A 23577-nucleotide genomic window follows, 5' to 3' on the forward strand; every position below is an offset into this window, starting at 1 on the left:
AAAGCTATATATAAGGGTTGGTTATATTCTGCACATTTCTCTATCACTTGATTGATAGTGTGAATATGGTCTATTGTTGAGTAGCCTTTACGGAATCCTGCCTGGTCCTTTGGTTGACAGAAGTCTAAGGTGTTCCTGATTCTATTTGCGATTACCTTAGTAAATACTTTGTAGGCAACGGACAGTAAGCTGAGCGGTCTATAATTTTTCAAGTCTTTGGCGTCCCCTTTCTTATGGATTAGGATTATGTTAGCGTTCTTCCAAGATTCCGCTACGCTCGAGGTTATGAGGCATTGCGTATACAGGGTGGCCAGTTTCTCTAGAACAATCTGACCACCATCCTTCAACAAATCTGCTGTTACCTGATCCTCCCCAGCTGCCTTCCCCCTTTGCATAGCTCCTAAGGCTTTCTTTACTTCTTCTGGCGTTACCTGTGGGATGGAGGTTCTTCTGGCGTTAGTGGGTAAATGGAGGTTGTTATAGCCAACTGTAGCCGGATGGACTAAGAACTAATATAGCCAACACAAAGCAATGCGAACATGCTGTTGTTTGGTGAAAACGCGAATTGTGCTTAAACATTGGCGTTGTTTCTGAATGTAGAGATATCACAATGAAATGCATATGCGCTCATGTAACGACAGCTTACTGCAGTTTAGGCACAATTAAAGAAGTAGGTATATGGCCATAAATGCGATCATTAATTTATTTATTTATTTACATGCTCTCAACGCCCATGGGCATTACGGAGAGGACTGGCGAGTACATATGTAGTGGTTGGCACTCTTCTTGAAGTTAGTGGTGTCACAGTTGGCCGCGATGTAAGCGGGAAGGTGGTTCCAGTCGTGGGCAGTTCGCGATATAAATGATTGAAAGTAAGACTTGGAGTTGCATGGTGGTACCCCCACCTTCATTTGGTGATCGATGTGACGTGAAATGTAGGTTGGGTGAAGGAACAAATCAACTTTAAGAATAGGAATTGTGTAGTATAGCTTATGAAAGAGGCATAGGCACAAAAGCTTACGGCGTGCTGCAAGGTCTGGCAAACTGACCGCCAGTTTCTTTATGATGCGCTTGCGTGACGTGCACAACTTGATAAAGTGAAACAGGCGGCCCTGTTCTGTGGAGATTCAAGTAGATTTGTTAGATTACCGTGAACAGGGTCCCAAATGGTGCCGGCATATTCGAGCTTGGGACGTAACGATGTTTTATAATGTTGTGCCCTAACGTGAGCAGTCGCGCTGGAAGAATGGCGACGTATAAATCCGAGCATGCCGCTAGCGTTATAAATGTGTGCTGGAAATGGACGTTCCACGAGAGATTACTAGTTATATGAATACCAAGAAATTTTAAGGTACTACAGAACCTAATGCCGTGTTATTGAGGCTATTGTTGAGAGAAAAGGGCGAGAGGAAGTCCGTATATGCTATTACCATTGTTAAGGGTCATAAAAGAATCAGACCACCAAGAAGATATGGCGGTAAGGTCAGATTGTAGGGAGCAGGATCAGAGGCGTTAGTGATGACGTGGTAAACTATCCAGTCAACGGCTAAAATTTTTATAACAAAGTAATGAACTTGGGGAGGCCGCTAATAAATATTAGAAAGAGAAGTGGACCCTGAACAGACCCCTGAGGTACACAAGACTGGACGACAGCGATGGAAGTTTAATGTTTCTTAACAGATACATATTGACAGCAGTTAGGAAGGAAGCATTCAATCCATCGTAATGTATTAGTATCGATATTAGGTTAATCAACCTATGTAAAAGCAATTAATGAGACTCAGAGTCAAGAATATAAAAGATATTTTTAGTCATTTGTCTGCATGTGTTGATGGATACAACTTTCTTGTACGTCCGGCAAGGTTTAACACGACCCGGGCTCAGGTCTCCCACGGGGGAACGTCAAGGCCCTGATTCAACGCCGCCTCACGGGCTTGCTGGACTGCCCACGTCTGGATTCCGAGGTCTGAGCTGCGCAGAGCGGCGGCCCACCTCGATGACAGGCTGCTCTCGGGAGTAACTGCCATCCCTCCTATAACCACTTTGCACTCCTGCAGCATGTGTTTGAGTGTTGCTGGTCCTTCCTGGCACAATTAGCACGTGTAGTCCTGATGCTTATCTGGGAGGATACGTTTCAGACGGAATGGATTAGGGAAGGTGTTCGTCTGAAGTTGTCGCCAGGCGACGGCCTGCCTCCTGCTCAATTGTCTGCAGCACTGAATTATTAGTAAAACCAAGAGCTGAGTGTCACATAAAAAAAAAAAATTCAGAAACCTGGCTGACAGTTTGTGAAAACCGTGTTTGGTTCCAGAAAAGTAATAAGCTGCTAGTAAATGACATCTTCCATGAGCTTACAAGATACGCTGGTGAATTACATTGGCCTATAAAATAATGGAGAGTCAGTGAGACCTGATTTATGCGGTGGATCCACCTTCCCTCCCTTCCAATTATTATGCCTAATATTTCTTGGTGAATGCTTCTAGTGGCTTGGTGAATGATTCTAGTGACTGAGCAAAAATGTGCGACAGTAGAAAGAAGAATACGTCAACGTGTTTTTAAGAAACTTCGAATTCACATGATCAAATACTGCACAAGCAGATGTTTTTAGCTTTGTAATGAAACTAGCAATACCGACAACATCAAAAGAAACCAGCAAACGGGATGTCGTGATAAGCATGGGGTGATGTATCGAAAAAGAATGACACGGATGAATTGTTTAATACTTCGCAGTAGTGATCGGGGGTTATAGTAGCACCATTTTCGTCAAACAATTCAATCGAAGTTGACTTATCGTCACTGACTATATTCCTAAATGTCCGTGGGATATCATTAAGAATTTAAATCAAGGTAACTTGGTGAAATCAGAGTGATAAATAAAATTGATATTGATAGCGATAGCAAAGTTCTAAACAACTACACGAAGTAGGCATCGTAGTTTCATTCGCTAGATAAACTGCAGTGAACCTAAGCGAATAAAATTGACAAGTGCGATTCGTGCGCGGACAGGTAGCCAACAACACTTGTCGCTTTATGACCATAGACAGAGGCTGACACAAAGCTGGTATGGTGAATAGAAGCTTTAGAAGTGAGCGACAGATTCGCACTGCTTTCCGCTTCAACATATCCGTGAAATAAAATAATGCGACATATTACACTGGGCGTGTGAGAACACAGCGGACACAAACCCATCAGTCAGATAGGGCGCGCGGAGTAACCCTCAACCGTGCCATACGCAGCAACGGCAAGGTTCAAACAGGAAACGCGTGTTCATCTTCTGTAGTTTTCTCCCTCGTTGCGCAGACAAGACTGCGCGAGCAAGTCTGCATCCCTCACAGCTCACCACTGCACGCTGTTTGCCCCTACTGCACAGGCACATTGACTATCATATATTCAATTTATGTGGAACCTCAAGATTAAACCAACAGCTGATGTTCATCTCGAGTGTCCTGATCATTTCTACGACAATAATAATTCGAGCGCGTGGTCCCCGTGTATTCGGCGAAAATAAACAGCACATCGGGAACAAGTTCGTTTCTGAACGGCCACTATGCAAGTTACTCCTGAAAATTACTGTCCACGCCACAGAGGTGACCTAGAATATGTTGTTACGAAGAGTTCTAGAACAGAACTTGTCGGTGCAGCAGTTTGAATGGGCCGTTGTTCGTCTGCGTCGTGGGACATATTCAACTTCGGTAGATTCGGTGGGAGTCCAGCAAGGCGACGGCTCCGTCGAAGAACTTGTGGTTCAGCCTCCGTCTTCGGGTGTCGATTACCCCGCACCTCCACCACAAATGTTACGAAGTGCTGCGGAGAAATGGTTTTATTTGCAGTAGATGGACGATGATCGTTCCGTTATCTTAGCGCAGCCCGGCCTCTCAAACTCTTCGTTCTGTTTGTCTTCTTTTCTCTTCTGTGTGCCTTTCGTATCCGTTACAATACGTTTACTAGCTCTTATAGTACTGCTTCCGTTTATACCCCCCCCCCTTACGTCATGCTCGTACGGTGGCCTGTAAGGTCTCTGTAAATAAAAATAACAAAATAAATAATCTTGTCAGTTTGTCGTCTGGGCACGTGCTTGAGCAGTAAGACGTCACGCATTATTACACTAATCTCATAAGCATAAGGCGATGCTTGCTACATGAGGTAATTCGCGCGAGAACGCAGTGATGAACGCTTTTGACGCAGATATATGCGGAAGCAACGCACTTGATGCAAAATGTGTTTCGATTTGGAGACTGAAGAAAAAGCATCGTATGCTTATGCCATGTTTAGTTTATACGGGAGGCAGTTAATAATTTCATTAGAGACCTAGTGCCACGACTTTGAAGCAGTGCTCTTATTTCACTCTATTTAGCTTTGTCAAAGGTTAGAGCGACGCTCCACCCGCGTTCGTCAAGGGTATCAGTCAATCGTAAATGGGGGTTAAACGTGTGCCATACAAGTGTGAGAAAGGCATTGCTGCATTGTGTTGGCTCATGGTATCATAAGCTAGACAATAATTTGCGACCCAAAAAGAAGTTTGGCTACGGCGGAGTCTGCTATACCAAAATCAGGGCTAAGCATTCATGTACTGAACCCACTTCAAATGATAAAGCACAATTAAAGAAACGAATAAATCAGTCTTTGAAATGCGCGCCTTTTACGAAAAAAAAAGAAACCTGCCGACACGGCTGAAATCAAACGAATCCTTCTACTCTCAATTGAGTTGTCATCTCGTTTTCTTGGCACTCGCGCTCACTACGTCGTATATCGGCGCAAAATTTTCTGGATTGACCCTTCTTACCTTCCCAGTTCCCTATGGAGAAGCATGGTTCTTTGATTACGTAATAACTTCATCACTGATTGCAAAAATATTTATGGCTCCACGTCGGTAGGCTTTTACTGCGCCTTCTGGATTGAAAATTACCTATAGTATAAGAAGAGTAGAAGAAATAAAAACGATCTTTGTGGTAAATTATGGACAGCCTATTCAGTGGTGTTATTTGCCTACCCGAAAACAGTTGAAAGAGTTGACTGAGTTTTGTGAGAATTGATGATTGTGTTTACTGATTCAGGGATATAAAGAGCATAATAAACACATGTATTTCAGTCTATTTTAGTAAAGTCGTGACGAACTAGAACTAGGAAAATAGAATGGGCCCTTCATAGAAAGCGATGTTATGGCCGCAACCAAATCAAAATGCTACCGTGCAATAGCACTATATTCGGCAACATCACTTTTTCTTGACTCCTGGCAGCATTAGTCAAGGAACATACGCATGGCAAAACAATGCATCTATTGTTCTAAAGAGAAGTTTAAAGATGTGCTGTCAGAAGACACTTGCGTGTCGCACGCGCAAATTGTCTTGCGGAAAACTAGAAAGGCATCAGATTATTGCGGACACATATTCGTTAGCGAGGAAAAATCATATAACTAAAGCCGGGAACGTGTTCTGGCCTTGTTTATTCTCTTTGCGATTCGCTGGACACTGATAGCTCATCTCCGCAAATATGAAATCTATAGTGGCTTTCCTTACTTGCCTTTGCGGTAAGTCTCATGAAATGTAATTATTCCTGCACTGAATGAGTGCTGAGGGGCACGTGCTCCTATGCGGTTCACTAAGTATCTCTCTTCTCGAAACTAAGCCTAGCTGTGAAGCCGTTATGATGTACCACAGAAATCAGCAAAATATTGTTGGTGCTACGATTCGTTATTGTTATTATTATAATGTGGTATATCTAGGAGATACCAATATAGGTCCTTGTAGTTTTTAGGTTTCACGATAAGGTATGGTGCGATAGACCAAACTTGCTTTTTTCCTTTCTTTATTAGAATTTCGAAGTCAACGTGAGTCAGCGTTCTTTTTCGATTACTTCCTATTGCTAAAATTACACCCCTCCCCCCATAAAGAAACGTCACTTTACATCTTGACCATTTCAAAGCCAGCGGCTTTATTGTACGACGGCACTGTTTTTCATACCACCACAAATGTGATTCATTTTTCAAATTGCTGCAAATACCGTTGTGATTCGAATACTTCTAATGCCAAAGGCATTATGGTGTTGGAACGCGCCTAAATGTTCAGCAATTCCTACAGATGGGAATGGGTATTTTCAGCCACCAAGCAAGGAATCAAATAGACAACCCTATGTTAAGGTGTAGTACATGCACAAAATTGTTATTGTTGAAAACACAATATTGTAGAAAAACAGCAAAACATGAAAAAGCTATGGCCCAATCGATGCCATAGAAAATGACTGACACCATTTGCAAAAATCATGAACGAAGGCATCGTAAATGTTAATTTCAAGACACATGGACATTATAAACGTATGTATCGAGTTATGTGGATCCTAGAAGTATAGAAGTTGTATTCGCGCGAGTACGAAGTGTTTGCCCCTATAAGGTTGAAATATTCACTGACTTACATCGCCATGCTGAAGCAAAAGCCTAAATGTGTGAGTGGAAAATAGCACCATTGGTGCTATGCAAGGCGTTGTGCTGCACCACGACGTGTGCGCAAACCATAAGGTGGCTATATTTTATTGCGATAACAATTATATATACACACTAGCCGCACTGTTGCAGACACCATGGCCGTCTCCATCGTCGTCAACGCCGCGGTGCTGCTCTGTATATATCCAAGGGCAATAACACCGTCGTAGCGCGTCCTATGCTGTATCTGCGAATGAAAACACGCAAACGAAGACGACGATCGCGGCTTAATCGGACGCGCGCGAAGAAAGAAAGCGGAGAGCACACGCGCTGTCTTCCGGCACGCGAAAAGCCGTGGGAGGATCAAAAGTAGGGAGCCGGGGGGGGGGGGGGGGGGGACATTGCGTTCCTATCCGAATGCGAATTTCGTTACGGCGCGCAAGGGGAACTGACGATCGCGGCTCAATCCAGTGCGCCCTAAACGGAGGCAAGAGGGCAGGCAGCGCGGCAGGGAGTCAGGTGGGGGCGCCTTCTACCCTGTCAACAAGTGCGTACTTTACCCGGCTGCGTATCTTGAACGAGATCTACAGACGACCTATACCTTTGTGCTCGCTTTCTTCTCGCCACTCTTGAGTTGAGACTGTCCGAAAGTCACTTTGCTCGCTGTCGGTGCTCCGCTTGCTCACATCATCCTTTTCCCAGCGAGCGTGCGCGCTTATCGGCTGTGATGTGTTCATGTTTGCTTGTGCGTGCTAACACCACGATTGTTAATTCAGGTATTCAGCGAATGTTTCGAAGTTTATTCGGGCCAATAAAACTACCATCCTTACTCCGTATAGCTGTCTGATAATTTGCTATCGCAATCGATACTTTCAGTTTCCGACTAAATCAACTTTCTTGACCCACTTTTATATGATTGTTCCTGAAAGGATGTCCTGGATCATTTAAATGGCATACTTCAGCGAAGTACGCCTTCCATACACTGTACCCTACGGCCAAATAGGTACTAATTTAAAAGAATATATTTTCATCTTTTGCTGACAATGAAACTATAATGCTGTTTATGCAGAACCAGGTGCTTTTTATTGTTCCCCTTCCATGAAATTTGAAGCATGGTTTGCGTTAATACAAGTCCCCTCCATGAAATATGCGGATTCTTTAAAGCACGAATTGCCTTTTTTACAACATCTACGTTCGAGTACAATCACAGGTATGAGTACTTGTGCAATAGGACATGCGATGTATCCACTGAAAACATTCAATATTCTACCACAAAGTACCATACCAGGATGGATGAAGATGTTAAAGAACGGTAATAAGGTGACAGCGCTTGGTACATCTACTGAACAGATAGGGTAGCAGTTGAGCGCGTGACAATAAACTGTACTTACATTTGTGAAGAGAGCGAGTAAAATTGCCGGTACTGGCGCTACTCATATCTCGCTTAAAACAAGTCGTGTATATCATATTTTAGTTATCACGTTTATTAGGCATTGACGTGGACGTCTTCTTATAAATATCTTCGGTAGTGCCAACCAAGGTTTAGTATTTTCCATCGCTTAGAAGTGAGGATAAACTACGAATATCTACGAAAACAACGAATACTACATTGTCCTATTGAGAAACACTGGTCACGAATTACAACAAATTATTGTACACCTTAACACTGAAAGTGTAAGATTGGGATTGAAGGTTAACATGCAGAAGACAAAGATGATGTTCAGTAGCCTGGCAAGAGAACAATAGTACTGGATCGACAGGCAGCCTCTAGTATGTGAAGGAGTACGCTTACCTGCGTCAAATACTCGTAGGGGACCCTGATTTTGAGAAGGAAATTTACTGAAGACTAATGGTTCGAGCGCATACGGCAGACGTTGCCATAGCCTGCTGGAAGGGTACCATTATAATTGAAAAGAAATGTGCATAGCCAGTACATTCTGCCGCTGCTAACATATGGGACAGAAACATGGAGACCCACAAAGAAGCACGAGAACAAGTTAAGGTCCGCGAAAAGAGCAATAGAACGAAAAATAGCAGGCTTAACATTAAGAAACAGGAAGAGTGCAGTGTGGATCAATGAGCAAGGGGGGATAGCTGATATTCTAAATAACATTGAACGAAAAAATGGAGTTGGTCAGGCCATGTAATCTGGATGGATAAGCAGTGGATAAATGGAGTCACAGAATGTGTGCCAAGAGAAGGGAAGCGCAGTCGAGGATGCCAGAAATTTAGGTGGGGTGATAAAATCGGGAAATTTGCAGGAGCGACCTGCAGTTGGTGCAGGACAGTTGGTGCAGGACAGGAATGCAGTGCGAGTCCTTCATCCTGCAGTGGTCATCAAAATTAGCCGGATGATGATGATGGCTTACTTCCAGTTAGTCAATATAAGGTAGCCTAATGACTTTTCGCCACCACATCTCCTACACAAATTCATATATGTTAGAATATAAGGACAAAAGTGCCATTGCCGAATATCACCCCGACAGATAAGTGCCTTAATGAACGCTAGGTTAGCCCAGTGGATATCGCGAAGCATTGTAGAGCTCCCAAACTAGGGCGGTCGCATCTTGAAGCGGCGAAGAAGGGAAAAATGAGCGGTGTCGAGATTTATGAGTAGGCAATATAACGTCAGGTGGTAAAAATATTCCGCAGTTCTCTACTAGGGCTTGTTTCGTAATTTGGTCGTTCTTATGGTATATAGAACACCAGTAATTATTTTACTTCGAATAATAGTACTGGTGTTGCGCCTTTGTATTGCTTTCTTTAACAACTTATCAAATTCTTATTAGCAAAATCCCAAAAAACTCGAATGCTGAGAACGCTGCAACAAATCACACAATTGATGGTAACAGGAAATGCTGTTGGCAATGTATACCTCTCTGGTGTGACATTCACGTAGTATATTTTCTGAAAGCTTTTCTGAGGATCACTGTACAGCAAACGATAAGTGTTGCCAATTTCCGCCCGCACACTTAGTCTTCATAAGTGGCCTTAATACCACGTTCTGAACGGCACTCGGGAAACCGAAACAAAGTGTAAGCAGATTTCTAGAAAATAGTAAAGGTGTCAGTTTCACCTGTATTATAGTAGCTCTGTTCGGCGAAGCTTATGCGTAAAAAGTTAGAATAATTTGACACTTCATTAATTAGGTGTTATTGCATTTGCTTAAAACAAGTTATCTCTTCGTCATGTTATCACCTAAAACATTATCTTTAGTGTAACGTAATTGTAAGATTTCAACAGATAGAATACTTACTACCAACTATGGTCCACATCATTTTCGCTTTCACAATAATAACGCCTATCTCCATATCTTCAATTCACCAATGCTCGCGACATAAATGCGAGTCCTTGGCACGTGCTTACTTGTATCACTAATTGCAACTGAAAAATTTCGAGCTCTTGGTATACCTATGACATTTTATTTACAGTGTTGCTTCTTACCATTTTTGTATCATATCTCTCCCTTGATATTTTATCTCTAACAGTCCTTACAAGCATTTTGGCGAATGAAGTGGAAATACCCTCAGTGATATCTGAGAGAGCAGGTGGGCAATGGTTTTGTATGCATTTTGCTTGGTATGCACCAAGCGACCATAGTAGCGCTGTTCAAAGAATTGAAAAAAGCACATTCTTACATATAAGAAAAGTAGCACTAAAGGTATGCTGTACCATTGGGTAAATACGAAAATCTATGTTTCAAAACTACTGGAACACACTGACATAGGCGACATGGTACATCACTGACACAAACGTGGACAAATTAAACGTGAAATACATAGACGTAACACGAACGCAGCCTTATGTTCACAAGTTCCAGGCTTCACCGAACCTGGGTATTATATCGGGTTTTGACATGCACTGAGGCACGCGCAAACGCTGCCCACATGGCAGCATAGGTAGAAAATTGCACTATCACGCCATAACTCGTGAGCTCTTGTGCATTACATTGGCCTAATCTTGTTTAAATTTGCGCCGAAAATCAGTATTGTAATGCCAGAATTGCGGAATAGTTATATGTGTGCGTGCAGAAGGAATGTGACTATTCCGTAGGTGTAAAATAATAATGGTGTTGCTAATATTATCCGAAAATCACTGCTTACACTGACCAAGCAACACATGTTAGGCAATGTTTTGCAGATCTATATCTCAATGCATGCTAAATACAAGATATACTACAGCTTTAGGAAATTTACTTGTTTTATCGTGAGCTGTCTCTGGAATTGACTGACACCCACAAAAACTTGGCATATTAGGAGTATAAGTGTGGCGTATATGTAATGTCCTTTAGTAAAGCAACCTGAACATGAATAAAAAAAATCATGAACATATGAAATGCTTAATAATATCGCCAAGATTCATCAGCGAGAACTTTCTTGTACGAGGTATGAACGAACTGCTCAAGGAAATTATCTTGTGGAAGAGAACCGGCCCAGAAAAGCGGTGTGTCGAAAAACTTATAACAGGGTGTTGTGTTTAGGGCCGTTTGGCAGTTTTGCTAGTGCACAGTTATGCGGAAGAAAGACAGAGAGTTTTTGGGAACCTTGTTTTATTGTGAACATTTAAGGAAATAAAAAGAGCCTATAAAGATTACGAAGGAAGCTGCATAGCGGTAGTTAGTACAGCCACACACGAGCACACGAGAACGAACAGCTTAAAGCAGTCCAGGGCTGAGAGGCTCACAGTTCCCTCGCCACGGCACTGTAGAATTTCTGTGCTTGAGTCGGCTGCAACGACGACACGCCCAGGTCACATCCAGGACAGCCTCGTGCGAAAACTCGTAATCCGCTTGCAACAAAGGTGCTGTGGCCGCATGTGAGGACCGCATCTAGAACAGCCAATTCTGTGCCAGATTGGAACGCTGCTTGGCACAACTCAGGTGCGGCAGCTCACGGGCAGGGGGTCCTCGGGTCAGGCAGAGTCTCGACCACTGGCAGCTGGAGGCCCTGTGGCTCCGACATCCTCGTCCACGCTCGGCTCCACCGTCATCCGGACCTTGCCACGGATCTCGGCCGGCAGCACCTCCAGGAGCTCGGAACTGCTCTCCTACTCGTTCAAACACTCGCCTCGTTCCACCGCGTTCGTGCACCCGGTCACTCCTTCCTTCTTCATGGAGCTTGCGTGTCTGCTCCGGTCTTCTCGCAGATCTTACATATGACAATGAGGAATAATTCGGTTTGCACTGATTAGTACGACATACTTCACGTTTACGCAGCGCAAAAAGCAGCTCTGGTCCTTTGTGTAAGTGTTGGGCGCTGTAAAGTTTTCGTGCTGTTGAAACTAAGGAGGAAAGACATAAAGATCTAAGTCTTGGCTAGAAATAGTAGTAGTGGAGCATAGAAATGACATGAAAGTGCTGTACAGGAATTTTAACACTTCTTCCTATGCCGCATGTTACCGGCAATAAAAAGGAAATAACGAGAGCAAAGCCAGTAGAAAAAAAAAAGACATTGCTATTTTGCATGCAATACACAGTGTTACGCAAGCCATGACGTACAAACAATGTTTGAGCTTTTTTGTTTCATTTGTTATGAAGTCAAACTATAGACTCGAAGGCTTGGTGAAGGTTCACTTTTTCCCTCCGCGACGCTACTTTGGCTGTTCAGGCTGCTTCGGCTAGCACTAAATCCTACATGCTTCGTTTAGCAAGCATATATTATATTCCTAATACGTGATCCTGCTTCGTAGCAGGATCGCCTATCACATAACAAGAGTAAGGTCATGCTGGCTATTTGGATGTGAGAATTATATAGATGTCAGAATCAGAAGCACAACATCTATTTAATTACGCAAGCGATAAATATCTTTGGCTCTTTCATCCGCATTCATGGTCTTCGAAGTGGCTTCGCAAGAGGGGACGGAACAAGTCAAACAAGAGCTGTGGTAGATTCTGATAGTAAGCGCAACGAGAACAGAAAAGTGCTGATGTATCAAGAACAATGGGGCGATCGGCGAGTAAGAGTAGTCGCAATGTAAACTGCAGTTGCATCAGAGGCTACAATAACGTGATCACTACACCTAAACTCCAAAGTTTCTCCACCATATTTGGTCAGCAATTGCCGTGCTATTTAGGTACGCGCAAGCGGCACTTTTCCTTGAAGTTCTTGTGTGTGTCGGTGCCTTCATTTGGGGCAGCATGAGTGAAGCCCAGCTGTGTACGTGTCATTGCCGCTCAGTAGCACAGAACAATGTGCAGCAGCCTTCGTGCACTTTTGCCGCAGCTTATGCGGCTGCTTCTAGTTTACAAGCGGTCCCAGGGTTTGCCGATCCTCTTTGACTTTCACAATTATCTCTCATTTTCCTGCGTCCTTTTATACTTTTACTCATTTTCGCAGTTTCTCTTGCAATGATTAGTTTATTGATCCCATGCAAGCGTTAAATTATGCGGCAGATACGGCCAGCCTTAAGATGCTAGTATATTTGATAGAGCAATTAAGGTTTTGTGTCCCTCATTGTGAGCCAGCTCTAGCGTGTAATAGCCAGAGAAAATATTGCTGCTGCAGTATACAACAATTTGCCAGGCTCCACGACATTTTACGCGCCATAAAAGGTGCCAGCCCATGCTTGTGTGGGCCAGTTTTCATAGTTGCTTACGTTTTGTAGTTGTGATGTGCAACTTGTTTTCAGTTAAACCAAAATGTAGGAAAACATATAGCAGTGAGGGACCTCAGCGTGAAAGTTATATATAAGCAATAAACGTGCCGGAAAATATAACAAGCACTTAGCCTCCGGATCTACCTCATGCAGTCATTTGTTCAAAGTAAGGCAGATTGCCAGTCAACTCAATGTATTTTTCAGGTGACTGTGCTTTTGTTTATAATAATATATTTTGAACTGCATTGAAATAGTGGTGCCAGACGACGAAGACAGAAGGAAGGAAGACTCAGGACAGCGCTGAGTGAACTCATAGTGAACTCATAGACAGTGTGAACTTTTCTCGAAGGCATGCGCAAACTTATGCACTAAAACCTATAGCCCCGTATCTCCCATCGATCGCGTCATTATCAGTGCGCTAGCAAAAACTCAAAGTCCTGTTATCTAATGCTACACTATGAGGCGGAATTCAAATTTCTTGTCATGCATGTTTAATGATGGCACCTTTACACAACGCGATTCTTTTTTTGCTGATATAGTAGCCCTCAGTAATCTCCCGTGTAGTCTGATTTCTATGCGCGGAAAGTATTGTGGTGTCTTCATAGATTGGAGTGCACCCATGCTCAGAGCAATGCCGCGCAACATGTGAGAAGGCATTACCGGTTAGGGAGCGCCTATGCTCATACAATCTGATGTTCAGGCATCGACCTGTTAGGCATCGAACATGAGATTGTTCGATGCATAAATATTCCTTATAAAGTCGTACAATGCCTACAGCCGAATACAAATGGTAACTCGGATAAAAATCACGGTTGTCTACGAAGAGAAGCACACACGAGTGTGGTAGAAGATTCCGCGTGATATGGTTAGAACATTGCAAAGCATTTTATTGGGAAAGAAGTCTAAATGTCGTCATAAATAGAGATGTATGTCAGATGTATTCGACATCTGCATAAGTTGTAGCGAACATGTGTATTCGAACAAATGAGTACCCTAATCTAGAAATCGTGAGAAACTAGTTTTCTTTGCTTAGACACGTGCCATTGATATCGAATGAACGTGAATCACCCGAGGAAATTTATCGAACAGATGACTTCCTGTTGATTTCATTAGCGAAAAGATTTAACGGGGTGTTTGTAGGCTCTACACACTGAACATGCTTAGTGTATCACTCAATCATTGTAAAAATGACAGGTAATATTGTCAATATAATACTGGGTTGTTCTATGCAAAGTAGCACTTTCTAGGCTCGGATATTTAAAGGAAGACAGTGTGTGCACATTCATATCATTCAAAGCTCTACGAATACAAGTAACCGAACTACAGCCATTTTTCTGGATGCTGGCGGCAGTTGCTTTTATTATGAGGGCAAAAAGTAGGGTGGTTTTATTTGTTTTGCTAGCAGGAGCAAAATCATCATTTCTCACGATTTTTCTGTGATTATGATAACAAGTGATAACAAGTGAGAACAAAATACCTAAGTGTATTAGGAATTAGGTATTAGGAATGTCTATCGTTCCTTCGAATAGCATTTGTAATCTTGTAGCATTAAATTTTCTTTTGCTTTCCAAATCAAGAACTTGTGGAGCCTTCGGGAAGATCACGTCGTCTTGGAAAAGAAGGTCCAATGAAACAAAAACAAATAACCGGAAAAAGTAAGTTTTATTAGCAGTTGAAAGAAAGCACGGACCTTTCATTGGTCGTGAGCCATTCTAGAGCGCAGCTCTGAGGTGCCCGTTGCTCCAGCGAGCGTCGGCGTCCCTGATAACCCAGCGAACGAGCACAGCGAAGGATGAAAGAGCGAACACAAATCGCAGTGGGTGATGAGAGTAGTGAAGAAAGTGGAGAAGTAGCCTGCAGCGGAACCATGAGGCAAAAAGCGGAGGAGGAGGGTATAGTAAAAGGCGTAAGAAGAAAAGCGCAGTGCCGCGGCAGAATGACTCTGCGGCGAAGTTGGCTACTAGATGGCGCCAGAGAAGCGTGCGTCAAATATATGGAAACATGTCGCAGCAGGAGTGGTGGTCTTTTTGCGGCGGCTGCTCTTTATCGCGCCCGCACGTCACCCACACGCTGCCTCGCGATCTCGCGAATGGCGACATTGGCTCCCCTCTTCTGTCCGCTTGCAGTGTGTCGCACCACACGAATTGTCCGAGCCATCCAATATATCGCAAAATAAAAAAAGCGCATAGAGCAGCACTCAAATTTTCCATTAGGGAGTTTCATAGCCGTTGTTCATCCTGCGCTGTTCCAGGATGAAGGAAGAGAGGAGTTGGTTTTTAACATAACGTCGAAAACGGAAAATTTTTGAATAAATATATGAGTCCTCAAAAGTGATCAATATTGCACTAGTACGAAATTGTAGTACAAATTAGGCCGAGAAACATTATGGAGAGTAACTTAATAACTGTATTGGCTATACACAAATGCTTTTTTTCCGCCCTTGTACTTTTGTTTTCGAGCTGTGATTACGAACAATTATGGCTATTTCAGTAAATTCATGATATAAGCGAAATCTTGATGTTGCGTTACAATTTGTATTAGAAGGAGTATCACTAAAAGTCTACAACATATTCAAATGTGGTTCCGAAATTAGAATATCCAGTAGTAAATCTTCCTGACAGAAAATAGATTGAAAGTTCTTTGCACAAGCCAGTTTGAGTACTTGTCAGGAGATATTGTTGTTTCTTACACGTTGACAGTACTTCTGCGCATTTCTTTTTGTCTATAGGAATATCTATAAACTCAGAAGGCGTCCCGATGCACCTGATCCTCGTGCTGTTTTTTTTTTTTTTTCATACCAGCAAAACGCATCTGAAAGTTCATCTTCCCCGCAAGTAGATCTTATGGTTAACATGCGGACTTAGGGAGGCCCTGCACGCCCTGAAGAATCGTTTCTCTCAGGCATGTGCTTCGGTACAAACAGGGGTCCTACAGCGTAAAACTGTTATCTCTTTTTATTGCCATCTCCTGATGTGACATTTCCGTAACCACCGACGGCAGCATCGGGCGGTAACCCGAATTGTTATTTGGAAAGCCCAATCAATTGCACTTCTCGTTTGTAGGATATCACTTTCTTTTGCTTTGAAAACGAATAGAATTGTCTATACTGAGCGGTTTTTCTTATCTAAATGGCTCAGACGATGTGAGGAGCACGCTCAAATGAAGAGAGTTTCGACGGGGCCGAGCCAGCGCAGGGAAAGTAGGTAACCGGATGAGCAGGGTGGCAACGGTGTCTGCGATTGGTATGCTTGCCGTTGCTTAGCTTGCGCAGGCTGGTCCAAAATCATGGCGGCATGCAACGGAAGGTTGAGAATGCCGCTAAAACCGATCCTCAGCAATGTAGAGTTGACAGAACGATCTCGTATACCTGAAGCAAGGTCTTGATAACGTTATACTGCGACGCAATATGTTATATTATATGCCAATAAATCTATGCCCTCGGTAGCTCCAAATAGCCAGCGCCACAGCGAGCGGCGGGCAGCTATCTTCTATTCTTTTTGTTATGGAACAGTCTCGGGATATTGAAAAAAAAAACTGTCACTTTTGTTCACCATATTAATGCGTGTTTGACGTACACGTCACTTTAACGTGGGGATTTCTTGTGGTTTTTTGACTTCGCATAACAGACAGGTAAAGTGGGCGTAACCCCGAAACGTTTGACCAGTATCCATTGTTCAAACGACGCCTAATGGCGACAAAGGCGTCGAATCGGAAATTATTCTTTTTCTTTCGTTCGGTTTAATCTTGCATAATCGTTGTGGATATATCATATCAGATACGTACACGTGGGTTTCACTGTTTTGGTGACGTCGCTTGAGTGGCAGGCACTGTGGGCAGCGACTCGACAATTGTTTGACCAATAGTGTAGGACTGATTGCAGAATTGGAATACAAAAGTTTGGCACAACTGTACGTTATAGCGCCCCAGCTGAGCTATAAATTTGTCGACTTTTCTTTTTGTTGATCAAGCTGAAGAGTCAATGAGGAGGTTCTTTTCACAGACGTAACAGTTGTTTTAACAATGGTGTCACGGAATGTCCTATATATCTATATATATATATATTGATCGTCCATGCGTGCTTTTACCCCAAATGGGGGTAACGAAAGTCTCGTTTTCGCAATAGCAAGTACAACGTACGCCAATTGTAATGCGGCAAAGAAATGCAACCATTGTGCTACGTCCATGTAGTGTAGTGCATTTGTCCAACGACATCTTGGAATATTGGGAACACTTTTTGTGACTGCAGGTACAACAAAACGCGAATAAGTATAAATGTTTTACATACCAAGTTTACTATCATCACCAAATATTCTGTATCACACCCAGAAGCGAGCCCATTGATCCTGGATTGACCATCAACGCCACAAAACAGAATTAGGTGAACGACCCCTGATTCCTCCAAGTAAGTGCAAACTTTTGCTGTCCTGCCTTTACAGTTATGTCCACTACTGAAATATAGTAACTTACGAAACATGGGACGAAGTCCTCTGGAAGAAATAATGGAACAAGGCATAGCGTTGCAAGACGTATGTATAAGATGTGAAAGACGAACAACCAACGGGTAGATGATGCTGCGATTGAACTCTTTAGGCAACGCCGCTAGAGTAAGAGCACGTTAACTCGAAAAAAAAATTCAAGTTCATGAATATTTTAGGAAACGTTCCGAATGGCTAAGGAACGATGTATTACCTTAACCTATTGTCCTTACTTCTTTTTTTTATTTTCAGGCATGGATTAAGAGAACACCGTTGCATAACTACGAAATATAATTCAAGTTCCTGTGAACAGCATCAATCTTGCACCATGAATAAAGAAGCACAAGATAAAAAATCACGACGAAATTTTGTACTTGGTAGAGCGATTTATCATGGCTCTGAAGATAGATACCACTTCATGTTTCCGGTGTAATTTTGAGCAGTACTGCACGTTTGCCAATTCAAGCGCCATACCTTATTTGAAGGTGAAAGTGCTTGCTTTTTGTTGATCCCTTTTGTTTTTAAGTGAACATTCCTACTGAAGCAGGACGTAGCTGAACAAGTCAATCTAACAGATAAGAGATAAAATTGGATCCTTCGACCAGACCACAGTCTTGTGTCAGGGTCTGTAGAAGAGTTCATGGCACAAGGATAGAATGTGGAAGAATTTCAAGTGCTGGGCATTGTTCTGTGACGTTGCGTCGTGGACGGTGCGTCTGAAGATACTAAGGAGATGTGGAGCTGGATGCCTAACTGCCGGAAAATCCACACATGCAGGTGGCGACTGCCACTCTTTGCAGTGATGTTTACCAGATCACGCTGCGCTAATCTTGCAGACAGGTGACGAATGTTTACGGGAAGCAAAAGATATAAGGCTCTCAACGCGTTTCTGCAACAAGAAATTCATCTTGTCCTTCTTCGGCCAGAAGCGATGCTTTCGTTTACAAGCCCTGGCAAGGTCATGTACATGAAATAATGGTCTGCAATATCGGCAGGAGAGCGTCGGAGAGAGAGTCTACCTCTATAACCGATGAGACGAGCCGCTCGGAAGCAACCTCTTTTACCGTCACACGGGCTTGAGACCCGAGGTCCTGGATGGTGCAGTAAAAGAAAAAACTATTTGTAACCTTCAACGAGTCCAGAACCCACAACTTCGCGGCAGTCACTTGGCAACCATGCGATAGGAAAAAGACTAGAGGAAACCTGCGGGAGGGAAAGTAACTTCGATGGTCCGTGTCATCTCAGTTACGCTACACAGAAAACAAGGCTTGCCAGAAACCTGCATAAAGATTAAGTGAGTGATCCAGGATTGGTTGACAAGGTAGCTGACCAAAAAGGCAGACAATGGAACTCTCCTGATATCGGTGAGTAGTGGATTGCCTCCTGATTGCAAGACACTAGTACATGACATATCAGGTGGTAATATTCAACAGACACCACAGATTGTATGGTAAGTTCGGAATTTTTTCTTGTTGGATTTTGGCTGAAATGAATATAGGGCAACTAACAAAGATAAATTATAGCTGCTGATGGAGGAACTCAGTGTGCTAGTAAGCCATAATATGGGAAACGTTATATCCGCGACATAATTGAGGATATCTATTTCGAAGGAACGAAATTGCTAAAGCAAGGAAATTGATGTGCCAGATTGAGAGAGAACTAGCAGAAGAGAAGCAATGAGAGGAACACATGCAACACAGGCGAGCTATGTAAGCGCTTGAGGCACAACAAGAAGAAATTAAAATTTGAAATCGAAAGAACAAGTTTCGAGCAGCAAAGATCTGATGAATTCTAAAACACCCATAGCAGGTCAGCATTGAAAGAATCAAGAATTAAAAGAGAGGCCAGTGTTCGCTGTCGTAAGCAGCCACTCCAGCAACATCAAGTTTCTGACACTGTAACCCGCCGTGGTTGCTCAGTGGCTATGGTGTTGGGCTGCTGAGCACGAGGTCGCGGGATCGAATCCCGGCCACGGCAGCCGCATTCCGATGGGGGCGTAATGCGAAAACACCCGTGTACTTAGATTTAGGTGCACGTTAAAGAACCCCAGGTGGTCAAAATTTCCGGAGTCCTCCACGGCGGCGTGCCTCATAATCAGAAAGTGGTTTTGGCACGTAAAACCCCATAATTAAAAAAAAAACTGTACACAGAGCTATAAATTGTGAATTCTAAGGGATTGACGGCCAAGATGGGCTTGGTGCACCTTAATACATATCAAGAAACAACTACCTTTCTGAATTCGCCTAGATACACCAAGCGTTTAGGGAGGACCCATTGTAGTTGCCTAATACCAAAGCTCAGTCTGAGGGGCCATATGTGATTGAAGGGCCGGAGCTGCTGTAATAAAATGGCTGCCTCTAGACTATTCATACGTACTTCGAAGTAAATATGAATCACTCTTCGTTGCATAGCCTTTCCCGGGCCGTATCCTGATGTAATAGCGCTGACGCTTTGGAAAGCCTGACAACTTTCAGTACCACTACGTCATGTAGACCAGGGAAGATAAGTTTGAACTGATTGATACAGATATTGCAGCATATGCAGCGGAACAATGGGAAATAAAAAAAAATGCCGAAACATAGAACAAAGGGTAAGCAACGCGTATGCAGCAGGCCCGCTCTATGACCTAGGGCGTAGTGGGCGCGCGAAACTGAGCGCTCAAGATCGCTGGTAACATCTACTTGGCCGTGTCTTCATGGTTTGCTTTATGTGTGTTTAGAAGCTATAATGGCAGCCCTAGAAACGACTCATCGCTATAGGTTCTGAGCAGCAACCTAGGTCAAGTGTCCCTTCAAGGAACATTAGGTTCGTGCCGAGCTACCGTATCCTGCACCTAAACTACCACGACATATGCGAAAGAATTACTCAACCAATAAGTGATGCGGTAGACTATCGGAAGGATCTACTCACCCTACGTCACGACCATCAGAGGGCATGGGTCCTCGTGCTAAATGAAACGAAGAACAAGCTGCTTCAGATTGTGTACGTTCCAGGTGTTTTAGGCACGTAAAAGAAACTGTGCCAATTTGACAGACGTTTTCGAAACGTGTGAAAATTTACTGACAAATGCAAGGCGACAATAGTAAAGATAACCATTATTTTCTATTCATTTTACAGGGCAGCTGTCAATTAGCCTTGCCTTTATTAGAACGAAGTCTGGCACGAAGTATATTTTGACTATGCTGATTTTGGCAACTAAGCTAAGGAGATTTAAATGCAGTGCTGTGTGGCAGATGCTTAGATTCCCAGCGGATATGCAACTGGACCAAGATAGCTTTGTCACAAATGCGCTTAGGTCTCTTTTCTTGACAATTGCAAATAAAAAATTTGCACAGCTGCGTGTATCCCCACAAAAAGTTCGTCTTGAAAGATGGAACGCTGTGCTCAAGAAAATGCTGAGTGCGTTGTGCCATGAATGAAAGGCACACTGGAAGTGTTGTCCTCTAGGCATGCTTTCCGCTTCGTCCGCTATTCCTCATCATGATAATGTCTTCGCAACACGCAGATCCTAAGTACCGAAAAATCTGAGGCTCCTACGGCAGCTAATCTGCGAGCATTGCGAGGACGAAAGCGTTGACAAGAAAGTAGCGGAATAGATTAAGAACTAGATTGAAGGTTGGGCGAGACTACAGATATATTGAAAAACAACTTGTAGGAAGCTCAAGGGCCTGTACATGACTACTATGATGAGGCTTCCGGAAACGAATTGTTTGAATTTAACTTAATGTTAAGGAAATAACTTCGACGATGGTACAGCAATCTAAAAGTCATCTGGCACACGCCAGCTGAGCTAAAAGAGTGCGTTTCTAAAGGAAATTGGTAAGGCTACATATTCGTACGATATCAGAATATGTCGCCGATAATAAGAGAAGCGTAAGTATTGAAATCAATAATACAGATCGGCGCAATAGTTGTGCGGAAATCTGCGACGTGGAGAGAAATATTTACCAAGGGAAAATTAGAACATCCACCCAATCGTAAGAATTCCAACAAAAAAACCCACACGGGTTCCTACAAAGAAAAGCCTCGCCGTTGAAGAAAAGTTCGTCCTGCGCCGGGACTCGAACCCGGACCACCGTCTATTCGGGGCTGCCGCAATACAATCTGAGCTAACCAGGCGGCTAGCAGTTGGCAGGGCGTAGTTGAATTCATCACTAACTCCAAGCAAAGCAAGAGTTTGGCGTAATAATTAGGCGGAAACCGGCAATGTGGAGAGAGGTATTTGTAACTTTAATTACTTCGGTCCACCTTGCGGGCTTCTGCAGAACTATTACGCCAAACGGTTGTCTTTGCTTCCAGTTGTTGAGGAATTCGAGTTCGCCTTTGTTTCGACTTACAAGAATACTGTCAACACTCATCGTGAGATGAGCTTTGCCCTAATTTTTTATTCTACCTACTTACATACTTGCTGTGTTCCTACTCGTTTTTAGTTTGCCCTTTATGAAAACTAAACACACTCTCATTTGCCATGCAGGTTTGCCTAAACAAAGTAAATAATGTTTTCTTTGGAGAGAACATTAGGGAAATTTCGGTTTAGTAAACCCGGGCTACCGGGATGCGAGACGAGCACGTGAGCCATGCTGGCTACATAGGCAGGTTTGATTAAAGTTGTGCCTAATGCTTGCGCCATTGAACACGTCATGTCACTGCCTCCCGCGTGTCACTTCGACTTCTGATTTAATCGGTGCTGCGTCTACATAAATACACTCTAAACGAAAATTCATCTGTATGAAATGAGGTGTGATTCATGCGTGCGTCATTTCACACGTCACATCGCTGCCTCTCGAGCGTCACTTGATCTTCATATTTGATTGGTGCTTCGACTACTGGAACGCAAAACGAAGCGTCTATCTCAGTGACAGCTCTGAAACGTGTCGCTCGCTGACGCACGCCTCAGAAGACTGAGCAAGTGCACACAAGCGAAGACTCCTACCATTAGGCATAAAATAAAATTCATTCGCCGGCCGCAAAACGCTACGAATGTTTCAAGACTGTGGCCAACGTACACGCAAACACAAACACCGATTCGGCGGAAAGAAATATAATGCACGTCGAAAACTTTAAAAGAAACATATAACATAAGTGATTATAATGTTTTTGCATTCCCACAGGTAAGCAGTTTTAAGTGCCGCTGAGTAATCTTTTATGCCTGCGACTCGCAAAGTATGCACCATTATGCGTCACACATCGCTTCCGCGGCAAAGTAAAGTTACGGAAGCTCACGTTTCTGCTATATTTAAATCAAAACTTCTAATTGGTTGCCGTCGCAAAAACAAAAGAGATAGTAAATAAAGCAGGTTCGCCTCGACAAATATTCTTGGGTAGCCGTGCCATTGATGACAAAGGCAACATCACGAAAAGATGGGCGCGGTGAGATCGATGTTATAAACATTCTTTTCCAGCATCTGTTACGCTTTAATAATACATAATAATTGCATGCGTAGCTGTTACTTCTTTATTAAAGCGTTCTTCGGTCAGCCACAAAATCCCGACGCTCTAAATTTTAAATTTGGTTTAGCCGCCTAAGATCAAATTTCCGAAAAGGTACAGTACCTTTGTCGTTTACGCACGCTGCTCGTCAATCTCTGCCGTATCCTAAGGTTACCCTCTGAACACTCGAATGACAACAATGAAGTTAGCATGTATTATATTGGTCAACTTTTCTTTAATTTGATGCGGTAAACATATACCACCGCGATATTCATGGTGCACTAGGCACTTCTGAATAGCGATTGCGAATTCCTGGAGACGTCATCGTGCCGTAAAAACCGTTCATAAATGTGTCTGTCCAACTGTGCACTACTTCTGGCTTTAAAATTTAACAACATTAAAACAATAAAGTTCTCAGTGCTCCGCTACGTGCCACTATGATTTCGAGAACGCCAGACGCTCCCGAAAACATTTCTCAGAATTGGTGGCATCAGGCTCCGTTTCTATGCATTATTATAATTAAGAACAACTCCTTGGGAGAAAGGTTACAGGACACTGTTGAGTGACTGGAAGGAAGAGAATTTTGCAGCAAATCTGTATACCTCTATCCTCCAAGCAAATTTTCGTGTCATAAGCGAAGAACTCCCCACATGTAGGCTGATC

General features: G+C 43.2%; 1 long non-coding RNA gene across 1 annotated transcript; it reads left to right on the top strand.

The window, feature by feature from the left end:
• Positions 1–5373: 5373 nt before the first annotated feature.
• LOC126534933 (uncharacterized) lies at positions 5374–17839 on the top strand. Its single transcript, XR_007600419.3, has 5 exons — positions 5374–5527; positions 9904–9963; positions 14587–14664; positions 17336–17411; positions 17737–17839. It is a non-coding gene; the product is annotated as an uncharacterized lncRNA (long non-coding RNA).
• Positions 17840–23577: the final 5738 nt, after the last annotated feature.

The sequence above is a fragment of the Dermacentor andersoni genome, chromosome 7, assembly GCF_023375885.2.
Source record: "Dermacentor andersoni chromosome 7, qqDerAnde1_hic_scaffold, whole genome shotgun sequence".
NCBI classification, from domain to species: Eukaryota; Metazoa; Arthropoda; class Arachnida; order Ixodida; family Ixodidae; genus Dermacentor; species Dermacentor andersoni.